Below are 9,815 nucleotides of genomic sequence, written 5' to 3'. Positions count from 1 at the left end.
TTCCATTGCCGCCATTAAAAACGAGTGAACGCTGGAGGGAGCATAAGACTGTCTAAGGACCCTAATAAACTCCATTAGAAGCATTTTTTTGGTCGTGTCACACGCAATCCCAGGGCTTCTGACTCCATGCGTTTCATTTCAATCTATTTTAATGAAGAAATCAGTTTCTGCCGTCGATTTTTCTATCACTTTCGAGTGAAAGTTTTTTAGCGCCCTTGCCGAAAGTTTTATCCCTCTACTGGCTCTTCTATTTTTCACTTCACAGTATTCTCTGCTAAAGTTCATGGAACACAGTTTAATTTGTGTAAACAAAATATTGCCGTTGCGTGTTCGTAACTTCAACTTAAGTCGTAATGTGTTTATGGTGCGTTAGACATTCAGCAAAAAGAAAGAAGTCAATAGAGAACCAACATAGATCGACGTCCAGATTATCGGAGTGGTAAACTTAACCTGTCATCAATGAAAGAGATAAATTACAAGATGTGATAAATTATATAAAATATGCCATGATTTATTACTAATTAATTGGATGAAATCCCGTCGCAATATAATTATGCATTACATACATCAATTTATTCAAAAAGAAACGAGATATATAAAAAAAAACACATCAAGCGGTAAACGTGTCACCGGGCACGCTTTTGCTGCATTGTTTAAAATGACTGGGGTTAATTTGTTTCGAAGCCTACTGTTGTTTATTCTACAGGCATTTTTATTTTCACCCAACCAATCAACCCATGGACACCCTAGGAACTCGTAAGGGCGAGGGTTTGGTAAATTCGTTTAAAATGAGTACAAATAGAGTGAAATTTAATTAAACAAAATTAAACACTCCAGACACGAGCACATTAAATCCCATTTTGAAGGTGGAGTGACTTTAAGCGCCATTATCGAATGGAACCATAACGTTGTTCCAGGCTGTCCTCCGGGAGTTCCAGAAGTGAGCGGACTCCCGTCGCTATTGGAGCCTCCATTTTGGGCGACTGAATGGCCAATTTAATGGTGACATTATTAGAAATGTCACGAGCGAAAGTGATAATACCGTTTACATACTTTTTGCGTTGGGAAAAATCCCTCGGGACGCGAAACCCAAAGCTTTCCGGAAAATTACCACATGGGTACTGTACGCTTAAAAAGCGTAGGACGTTGTTTTTGACAGGGCTTTAAAAGGTATTCGGGAAGGTTTTACAAACAGCCATTAATGTTCTAGCTTATGATTCGTGTGGATGTCAATGAGTCACATTTGCTTGTCGGACAAACTTGTAAGGATATTCAAGTGGAACCATTTTGCCGGAACTTGTTTTTGAACGTTTGTTAATAAATCTCTTTTAATCACTTATGCGGAACAGTGATGAAATGTTTGAAAACGTAAAGAAAAACAGTTCCACTGGAAAACGTGGCACATTCAAAAGAGCTTCATTGTTTTCCTGTAAATGTTTACTCCACAATAAACGGAATTATAAGCTGCACGATATAGCCGCAAACCGGAAAGCGTGCTCAAAATTTTGTCTGAACCTGAATTCAGTTGAATTATTTTTCCCCTCACTGCGTGTTGGTTGTTTTAAAAATAATTTCTTCATTTGTTTCACACTTCCTACGAGAAAGCTCCCCGCTCGGGTGCAAAAGGGCCAAGTTGTTTCTGTAAACGCCCAACAGATGATTCGGGAACCAAAAAGAGAGAAGAAAACAGCACAAAAACAAAAACGAAACAACATATTGCAACACTGTTAGGACATAATTGACTCACCCACCAGCTCATTAGTGGCCATGAGCCATCCAAACGCCGCCAACTGCACAAAGGCAGAATGACAACTGCGGACAGCTCTCTCGTTCGAAATCAATTTCACATTCCATCAAAACGATTCCCACGCACTCGACGCTCCGCCACCCACCCCCGCCCGCCGGCTATCTTGCTTTCGAAATTGATAGGCAAAGTTTTCTTTTTTGCAGACGCGATTAAATCGCCCCGGACACGCCAAGCGATCCGCAGCGCCGTCATTCAATTGTGCCTTGCGATTGCTTCATAAAGTGGTCGTAAAAAAAAGTTGTTCCCTTCCAATTTCTCGGAACGCTCGGCGTGGCCACGTGGAGTAAGTGATTGGGAGATGGGGCAAAAAAAATTGTGTACAGTATCATAAGAACAATAAATTCAACAACAGCAGCACGTCGGACCGGGGAAACTTCTATATCCGCAGCACGCAGCAACTGAGTCAATGTGCGTATTTTCTTATGCTCCCTAATTCCACCGAAGCGCCGGAAAAATAACAGCATCCTCCAATCCATGACCATCGTTTATCTACCCGCCGGGTCCTACCACCGCAAATAAATTGAGAGATCTGACCTCCGCCAACTTCCCAGTGCGCTTAAGACTAGAGGCCACTGGGAAAATGGGAATCGCGGCGACAAGTATAAATTGTAGACATTCTTGGCTCCACTCGAGCGGCGGTAACGAAATGACTATAAATTTGTGCAGCATAAATTAGTTGGAAAAACGTTTTGCGACAATTTTCCGGCTCGGGAGAAAAAATAAAACAGAAACGCCCCTGAATTGGGGACGACGCACCGCCGGACGTTGTTTATGATGTCGTTTGGGGCGGGACTCCCACCTTGATCCTGCTGTTTTGTTAACCGAGACCGACACCGGCGTATGATACCCTTCCCACGCCAGCAAACAACCGTCGAACGTCGAACATCAGGACGATCCGGCAACACCCGCACTCCCTCCCCCCACCCCGGGATTGGGCTGCTGTTAATTGGAAATTTTATTTATCGGTCTCAGCTGCGTATAAATTACTAATCCCGCTGATTCCGACGCCGGATGCTGGTGAAAGTGCCGGGGCCACGCGCGCTGTTTGTGTGTGTGTTTCGGTACGAAAATTTCCAATTAAAGAACAGGTTATGGATTTTTCGGCCGTCGAACTTTTGGTCGCACGCTCGAGCGCGAATCCTGCTGGGTGGGGATGACGTAGGAGCTGGCTTTTCCCGCGTGGGAGGAAATGTATGCAAAGCTGTGGAGTCTCGATACGGAATATGTTTGCAAAGTTTTACACACTTTGCGAGGCTCACCATGAGTCACCCAAAGGCCTTTTCTCAATTGAAAAGTCGCTAAGCCAGGAAATTTAAATGGGCATTATTTTTCTAGATGCTTAGAATAAATTTAAATTTATAATAATTCTATTATTGCGTGATGCAGTTCTTCTCAGCACTCTTAAATTGAATTGGTACAATTCAAAGTATTCTATACTTAATAAAAAAATGAAAGAAAAATATTCACTTCAACAACTCGCTGGAGAAAAATCACGCAAAATAACTTTTCACAAAGCTTGAGAGAAAATAGTATTTCACTTAAGCTTTGCATAATTGTGTTGCGCCCAACTGACCTGCAATGGTAAGATAAACTTTCTACACTTGAACGAAGTATCAGCCTAGATCCATCCGGGTGATGGGATTTTTATTTCAGCTTACCCCGACCCAACCTAGCCCGGACACGGTCCTGCGACCCGTGAACGATGTCCCCTTCCCGGAGGCCGGGAACAATTGTAAAACTGCACCGACCAGGTCAGATTTTAGAGCGAGCAAACTTGCAGCCCATTCTAAAGTGTTCACTTTTTTTCCCACGCGACTTCGTTCGCTCGTCGGAAGATATTGGTTGTCTTGTATTATATCTTTTTTTGGATTCGTTTTTTTTTTGCGCATCTTCCGCCAAGCGACGAAGACGCTCGGTAAACTCTTGCCGCCAGAAGCGACGCACTGTGGTTTGAAGTCATTATAATCCGGAAGTTTAATGTACAGCAACGTGCTACCCTCGCAGCTGACCTTCCACTGCTGCTTGGACGAACCGCTTCTCGGTGCCAAAGTTTAATCACAATGACTTTTGTCCGCTTTCGCGACACTCGCCTGTGGTTGCAGACGCTATTAATATCCTGGAGCACTCGGCCGGAAGAATTTGTCAGCATCGTTCGTGAAACTTTCTGACCACGTCGCTTGCCGTCTCAGGGCATCGGAGAGCACGGGGGTAAGGAAAACCGTCGGGGTGGACCAGAAAGATTCCGCCCTTTCCCACTCTCGATAGTGAGGCGCATAAATCGTGAGATTGAAGTAAAGTATAGCCCGAGAAGAAAACATCCGGGAAACATCGCCGCGTTCAGCTGTCCATGAGGGACGGCACGTTTTCTTCTTGCAGCTGGCCACAGGTTTTTCTTCTCCACCCCCAGATAATCTCATTCTTTCGACGTAAGTTCGTGAGATAATTTTAACTTTTCCACCGATCCGCAAGCGGCGTGATTCAGGAGCGAGAAATAAATAGTTTTACATAATCCTAACCTTTTAACGAGGGCCGCTGATGAAGATGTCTTTTCTCGCTGTCGAGAAGCTACGATAATAAAAAAGAGAAGGCTGAAGACCTTGAGGGTGGGAAAACTTTTGGAGAACTCCGTCTCGTTCGAGGGGTGCAGTCCACATTGCAACACTTTCCACGAGTGAATTCTTCCCACCCAGCATGCTGGTGAAAAATAGTTCTCCAAACGCTCGGGAAAGAAAGGCAGAGATAAGTACGATACCGAGTCAGCAACAACTTTTCGACCCTTATTCCTCCCCCCACCACAGGTGCTCCACCCGGGAAACCCTACCTCTAGCAATTGACAGGATTGCATCGAAATTGTATTAATTTGTCGAGAGACTGACTTTCGCAACTCCCCGCCTCGGAGCTCTTCCTCTTGGGCGGTTAAGATGGGAGTGTCGGTTGGTTTCACTAAAAGGACGAAGCTTTCGGTGGCATCCACTTGCTCCAACTCTCTCTCCCCGCACTACACAGCAGTGTTTATCCCCAAGCAACGAAGCGACGAACACAGGAAACGAGCTTAAATTCATTTCGGAAAATGGATGTTGATTAAATTGAAGTTGTCACAAGGGCTCAAACACTTCTGATGGGGTAGGGAAGCGAAGGCGTTATCAGGCAACGGGACGGGGAAACTGCTAAAGCGCACCACGAGGCAATCCTAGATCCAGTTCGACCAGAAGCAGTCAGTGCGGTGGGTTACCGGCGGAACCGGCCACCGGATACGTGCTGATAAACTTCAAACCCGTATCAAAGCCAACTTCCGGTCCGGTAAACTCTTGCCCTCCCGGAGGCGGCAGCAACAATTCTCGCCGGGCGAAGGGTCCGGTATGGTGTCGGAAAGAAAGATCGCAACCCACCGCCGCTCCCACTCAGCCAAACCGTCGACGACGAGTGTACCGGCATTAGGACATACTTTTGCAATTATGCAGTTAGTTTTGCAAACCTCGGCCCGGATTCCACTGCATTCCTGCTAAATGCTTTCTGCTGGCACGGACCCGGTGGGGTCAGCGAGTGTGACGCAGGAAGTCGCGGGAATAGTTTTGACCGACAGACCGAGCACATCGCTGCAGCGGCGTTAGTTGGCCACAACAGCTGCAGGCAGCATCACTCTTCCATCCCCAACCGGCATTCGTTAACCCCAAACTGCTGCAAAATCTCTTCGCCCTCTAACTCAACCGTGGTTACTTCCTGTTGAAAAGAGGGCCTGGATTAGTTTATATTTACGACACACTCACGGGGATTGGTGTCCACTCGGGTGGACAAGGCCGACGGAAAAATGCTCCACCGGCGTACCGGCCCTTTCCCGGTGGAACGAAAATGGACACAATTTTTCACAACATCGTTTACTAGGATTACTTTTTGTACCTTTCGTGTTCCGCCATTCTAGATGTTACTACGAATCGCAGCTGTTGCTCGATCTCGTATGGGTTTTCATCCGTATGCTTGCCGTAGAGAAAGTTGTTTTTACACTACATCAGGCTACAGAAAAATACGAAACATCATGGAGGAACAACAAAACGTGCAGGACCTTCGTTGACTTTTTGTGGCATACAAAAACACATACGGGCACATTCGCTCTGATGCGAACAAACAAATGCAATCGTTCATGGTATCAAATTTGTTCAAATAGCGTCGTAATGATGGCATAAATTTGCGAGAAATATCATAATTTACATTGGAAATGACATTCATTAATCGAAGAAACTAGTAAAATTGAATCAAAACAAAATAAAATGGCAAGAAAAGTTTATGAGTCTATTCTCCCATTGCGTTTAGTTGTAGAACTGGTCAGGTTACAAAATTTTTCATAAAGTTTTTCTATATATTTGTTAATATTAATGTATAATTATCATTGTTATATTATGGTTTTTCATTTAATTAATATAAAATCAAACTAGTGTAGCTTGAATAGGGTTCCAACATCTCAGAACATTCCGCACACGCTCACTGTCTTCCAGCAATCAAGCCTTGATTGGACATTAATCCCGCTTAAGTTAGGGTTTACAAGTTCTGGTTCAATGACACGAAAAGCCACAAAAAACGATCCATTAAAAGCAAGCACACCGTAACTGTTAATTACAGCTTCGGTCACCGGGAACCTCATTGACGGGAAAAGGGATTGTTTCATGCTGCGAGAATCCCCTCCTGGCATCTGAAGCCTTATTCAAACTGTTCTCTTCCCACTCCATTCATTCGTGCAAAGGGCCCAGTAATAAGTAAAGGGCAGAAAACTTCTTAGCGCAACCGAAAGGCTCAAGTAACTTATAAGGACAATACTGGGAAGAAAAGAAAAGTTTCTCTTTGTACACCAATATCGTTCCTTTTTTTTTTTTGAAAAAGCTATAACAAAGAGAATTTATTTCTTACCAGTGTTTCTAGTGTTTTACTTTGCTGACCCATTGGCGGAAACTCTAACCAAAACTGACTGAAATGTTTATGATATAAAACTAGTGAGGATGGTTGAAGGGAACGGATTTATCGGAAACGTGTTGATGACACCGTACGACATCATTAGAAAGGTGATAGTAATAGCATCCCTGAATGGGGTTCAAATTTTAACGCACATTTATCCTACTACGTATACCACTCCCTTGGCAGCGATCACGCGAGTCATAATCGATATCGTAACAGAATCCGTTGAACCTTCCTGGCTGAGCAGGCTTTGAAATCGCTCCTCCCATCCAACCAACAACCGCGCCATCTCTTAACCCTCGTGCTTCGTACCAAAATCAATGTGAGGGATGGCAGACATTTTAATGACGGTTTCTGCTAATGTACCATTATGTTATCGGATGGTATGTGCATGCTGCGCTATCTCTTTGCCATCAGGAAATGATAACATGCTACTCCAGTCTAATGTTACCATCGTGCACAATGTATTGGGGTCAAAATTGGTGCATTTGGCATCATAAATATGTAACGGAGATGCTTCCTCGGGTTGATGCATGCCAGATGAAGCGTAGCAACCGGTAGCAAGCGTTTCCGCGGATGCGGCATCAGGAATCGAATTGGTGAACTTAGGGCACTATAACAAAATTACTCCATCTAACTATGGTGACTTATTGCAGTGTGCATTAATCAGCGGCTGTACAGTGTTACCTCTAGATGAGGGTCAACCGTTTACCAATCAATAATGACATAATTTATGTACCACAAACTAACACCGGTATACTGTTAGTACCGGTATACTGCATATTAACACAAGAAATTGTCTTGTAATGTGTCACCCAGAAAATTTTTGTTTTAAGCCTAGTAACATTTATGTTTATTTAATTTGTAGGATGTTATTTGCATCCTCGATTAAAATTTCAAATGATTATCAACGGTTTTCACATTTAATTCTATTTAATTATTTCTTTGTACTCATCTAAATACTGTACAGCATCCGTTTCTTCATCTTTCGTCATCAAACAATCTAATAAAAAGAATTTTGATTCGTACCGTTGCAAGTACACGTTCCTAAAACAAACCCACTTGCGGCGTACTTCCTTCCAATGTTTTACGTGACACAACAACAACTCTTCCTTATCGTTTAACTACAAAAATTAATGGCATTAGATGCGTATTAATGTACACTATTTCATTTTCAAGTTTCTTACCACTTCTTGAGACCATTTTCTCTTAGCAAAACGTTGGAACAATGGGTACGGATGCAATACGGGAGGCTTTGGAGTAGATTCGTTTTGCAAGTCCTCGTCGTTAGCCCCATTCCCAATAACGTCTGCATTTGAGTTTTGAGTGTTATCAATAGTAATTGTTGAATCCAACGTTGTTTCTTCCTCATTGGAAGGCGATTGGCCTTTGTTTTTATAAGGGACTCGTTTTTTTGCACCGGACTTGGTTTTTGACGTTCGGCCCATCCTCGGTCTGGAAAGAAAAACATACTGTAGTAGATTTAATTGTGTTCCAAAAATGCAAAAGAAGATGATAATTGTATACTCACTATCGCCGCAGATATTCTCGGAATAAAGCCCAATCGAGCTAGAAACAAAAATTTCTAAGATGTTATGATGCCAATTGATTCGATTGCTTCTGTTGCGTTGTTCAGAATGAAGTGACAACTGAACATTTACCCCGCCTTCTTAGGTTGGTTGCTGTAAGTTGCTAGGAAACTTTAGACTGGATCTGGTTTTCTTCTTTTACTCAAAAGCCTACTGTTTATAATTCGGCAATGTTTGTTTAAACGTTCATCATCTGCAGTACAATGATCCGGCGCAAAGGAAAGAGAAAAACTCAATCGCTTTTCTCAATGTGTAGCCCGCGGGAAAAATGGGTCACTAAAAATCACTTCCGAAAGCAATATGGACGGAACGAAGGAGTTGAGGGTGAAGCTGCTCGGCAATAAATCAATATAAACGAGCTATTTTTCACCTCTGACACCAACTACCTTGGGACTTCTTTTGAAGTTCTTTCCCTTCCCCGTCGCTGGATTGCATCCGTCATCCAACGTCCACGGCAGGAAGTCAGCAGCATCATGTGAAGTTATGTGTTGGTATTATTTGTATGTGAAGGAGCGGTTGGTATTATTTATATTTGTCGGTAGAAACAGTCGTATTCCCCTCTCTGCTAGTCCATGAGGGCATCCTTATGAAAGGAGCATGAGGGAATCCTTATGAAATGATGAATGAAGTCGTAGTTCCTAGCATTTGCTGCCAGATGTCACCTCCAACTGCATCGTCATGATCCGTTAACGCACGCAAGCGCAAAGATGCTGTTCATCAGTTCACCAAAAATGAATCCCCGAACTGCTTTTCCGCTTAACGGAACCGACGATTTCCCGAACGGATGTTCCGCACGAGGTTTTGCGAGCGTTTAGTAAAGATAAATCGTCCGATAGGAACAAACAGTCGCATGCCATCGGTTAGCAAAGGCGCACGTGAAGTGACGACCCCAAAAAATTTTCTCGTGATGTCTCACACGAAATGCGATCTAGTTTTCACGCTCTCCTTGCTGTTACCCTGGTAACACTGTTACGGATATGTTCGAGTACTGAGAATGATGGCGTTCGAAAGGTTGGTGCTGTGTTAGAAAGTCGAAAGCCGGGTTCAAACCAATTCATTAACTGTCGAAAAAATAGCAAATGTTTAGCAACTTCATCAATTATGATGGAATCAAAAGCAGACATTTTAACCAAAACCCGTAAATGACAAAATATGATTAATGAGGTTGAATTTGGGAAATGCCATTGACGAAAGAAAACACAATCACCATTTTTAATCTGCTATCGTTCCAGTTCGATTATATAATTTCGATACACTGTTTTACAACTGAACATCAATTATTTATCATTCTCATCGTATAAGTTTCGCTTGTTTTGCGACATACATTTGCATTCATTGTTCCCTTTTTGAGAACTTGGAAACCAACTCTGCATTTTCTTAGGGTGAAAATAAAACAAAACAAACCCTTAGCACAGGAGGCGCGTGTCAAATGATTCCACTTGCCTTGGGGGACGATATCCTGGTCGATCAATTTC

The sequence above is a fragment of the Anopheles coustani genome, chromosome 2, assembly GCF_943734705.1.
Source record: "Anopheles coustani chromosome 2, idAnoCousDA_361_x.2, whole genome shotgun sequence".
NCBI classification, from domain to species: Eukaryota; Metazoa; Arthropoda; class Insecta; order Diptera; family Culicidae; genus Anopheles; species Anopheles coustani.
Note: the sequence above shows the minus strand (reverse complement) of the source record.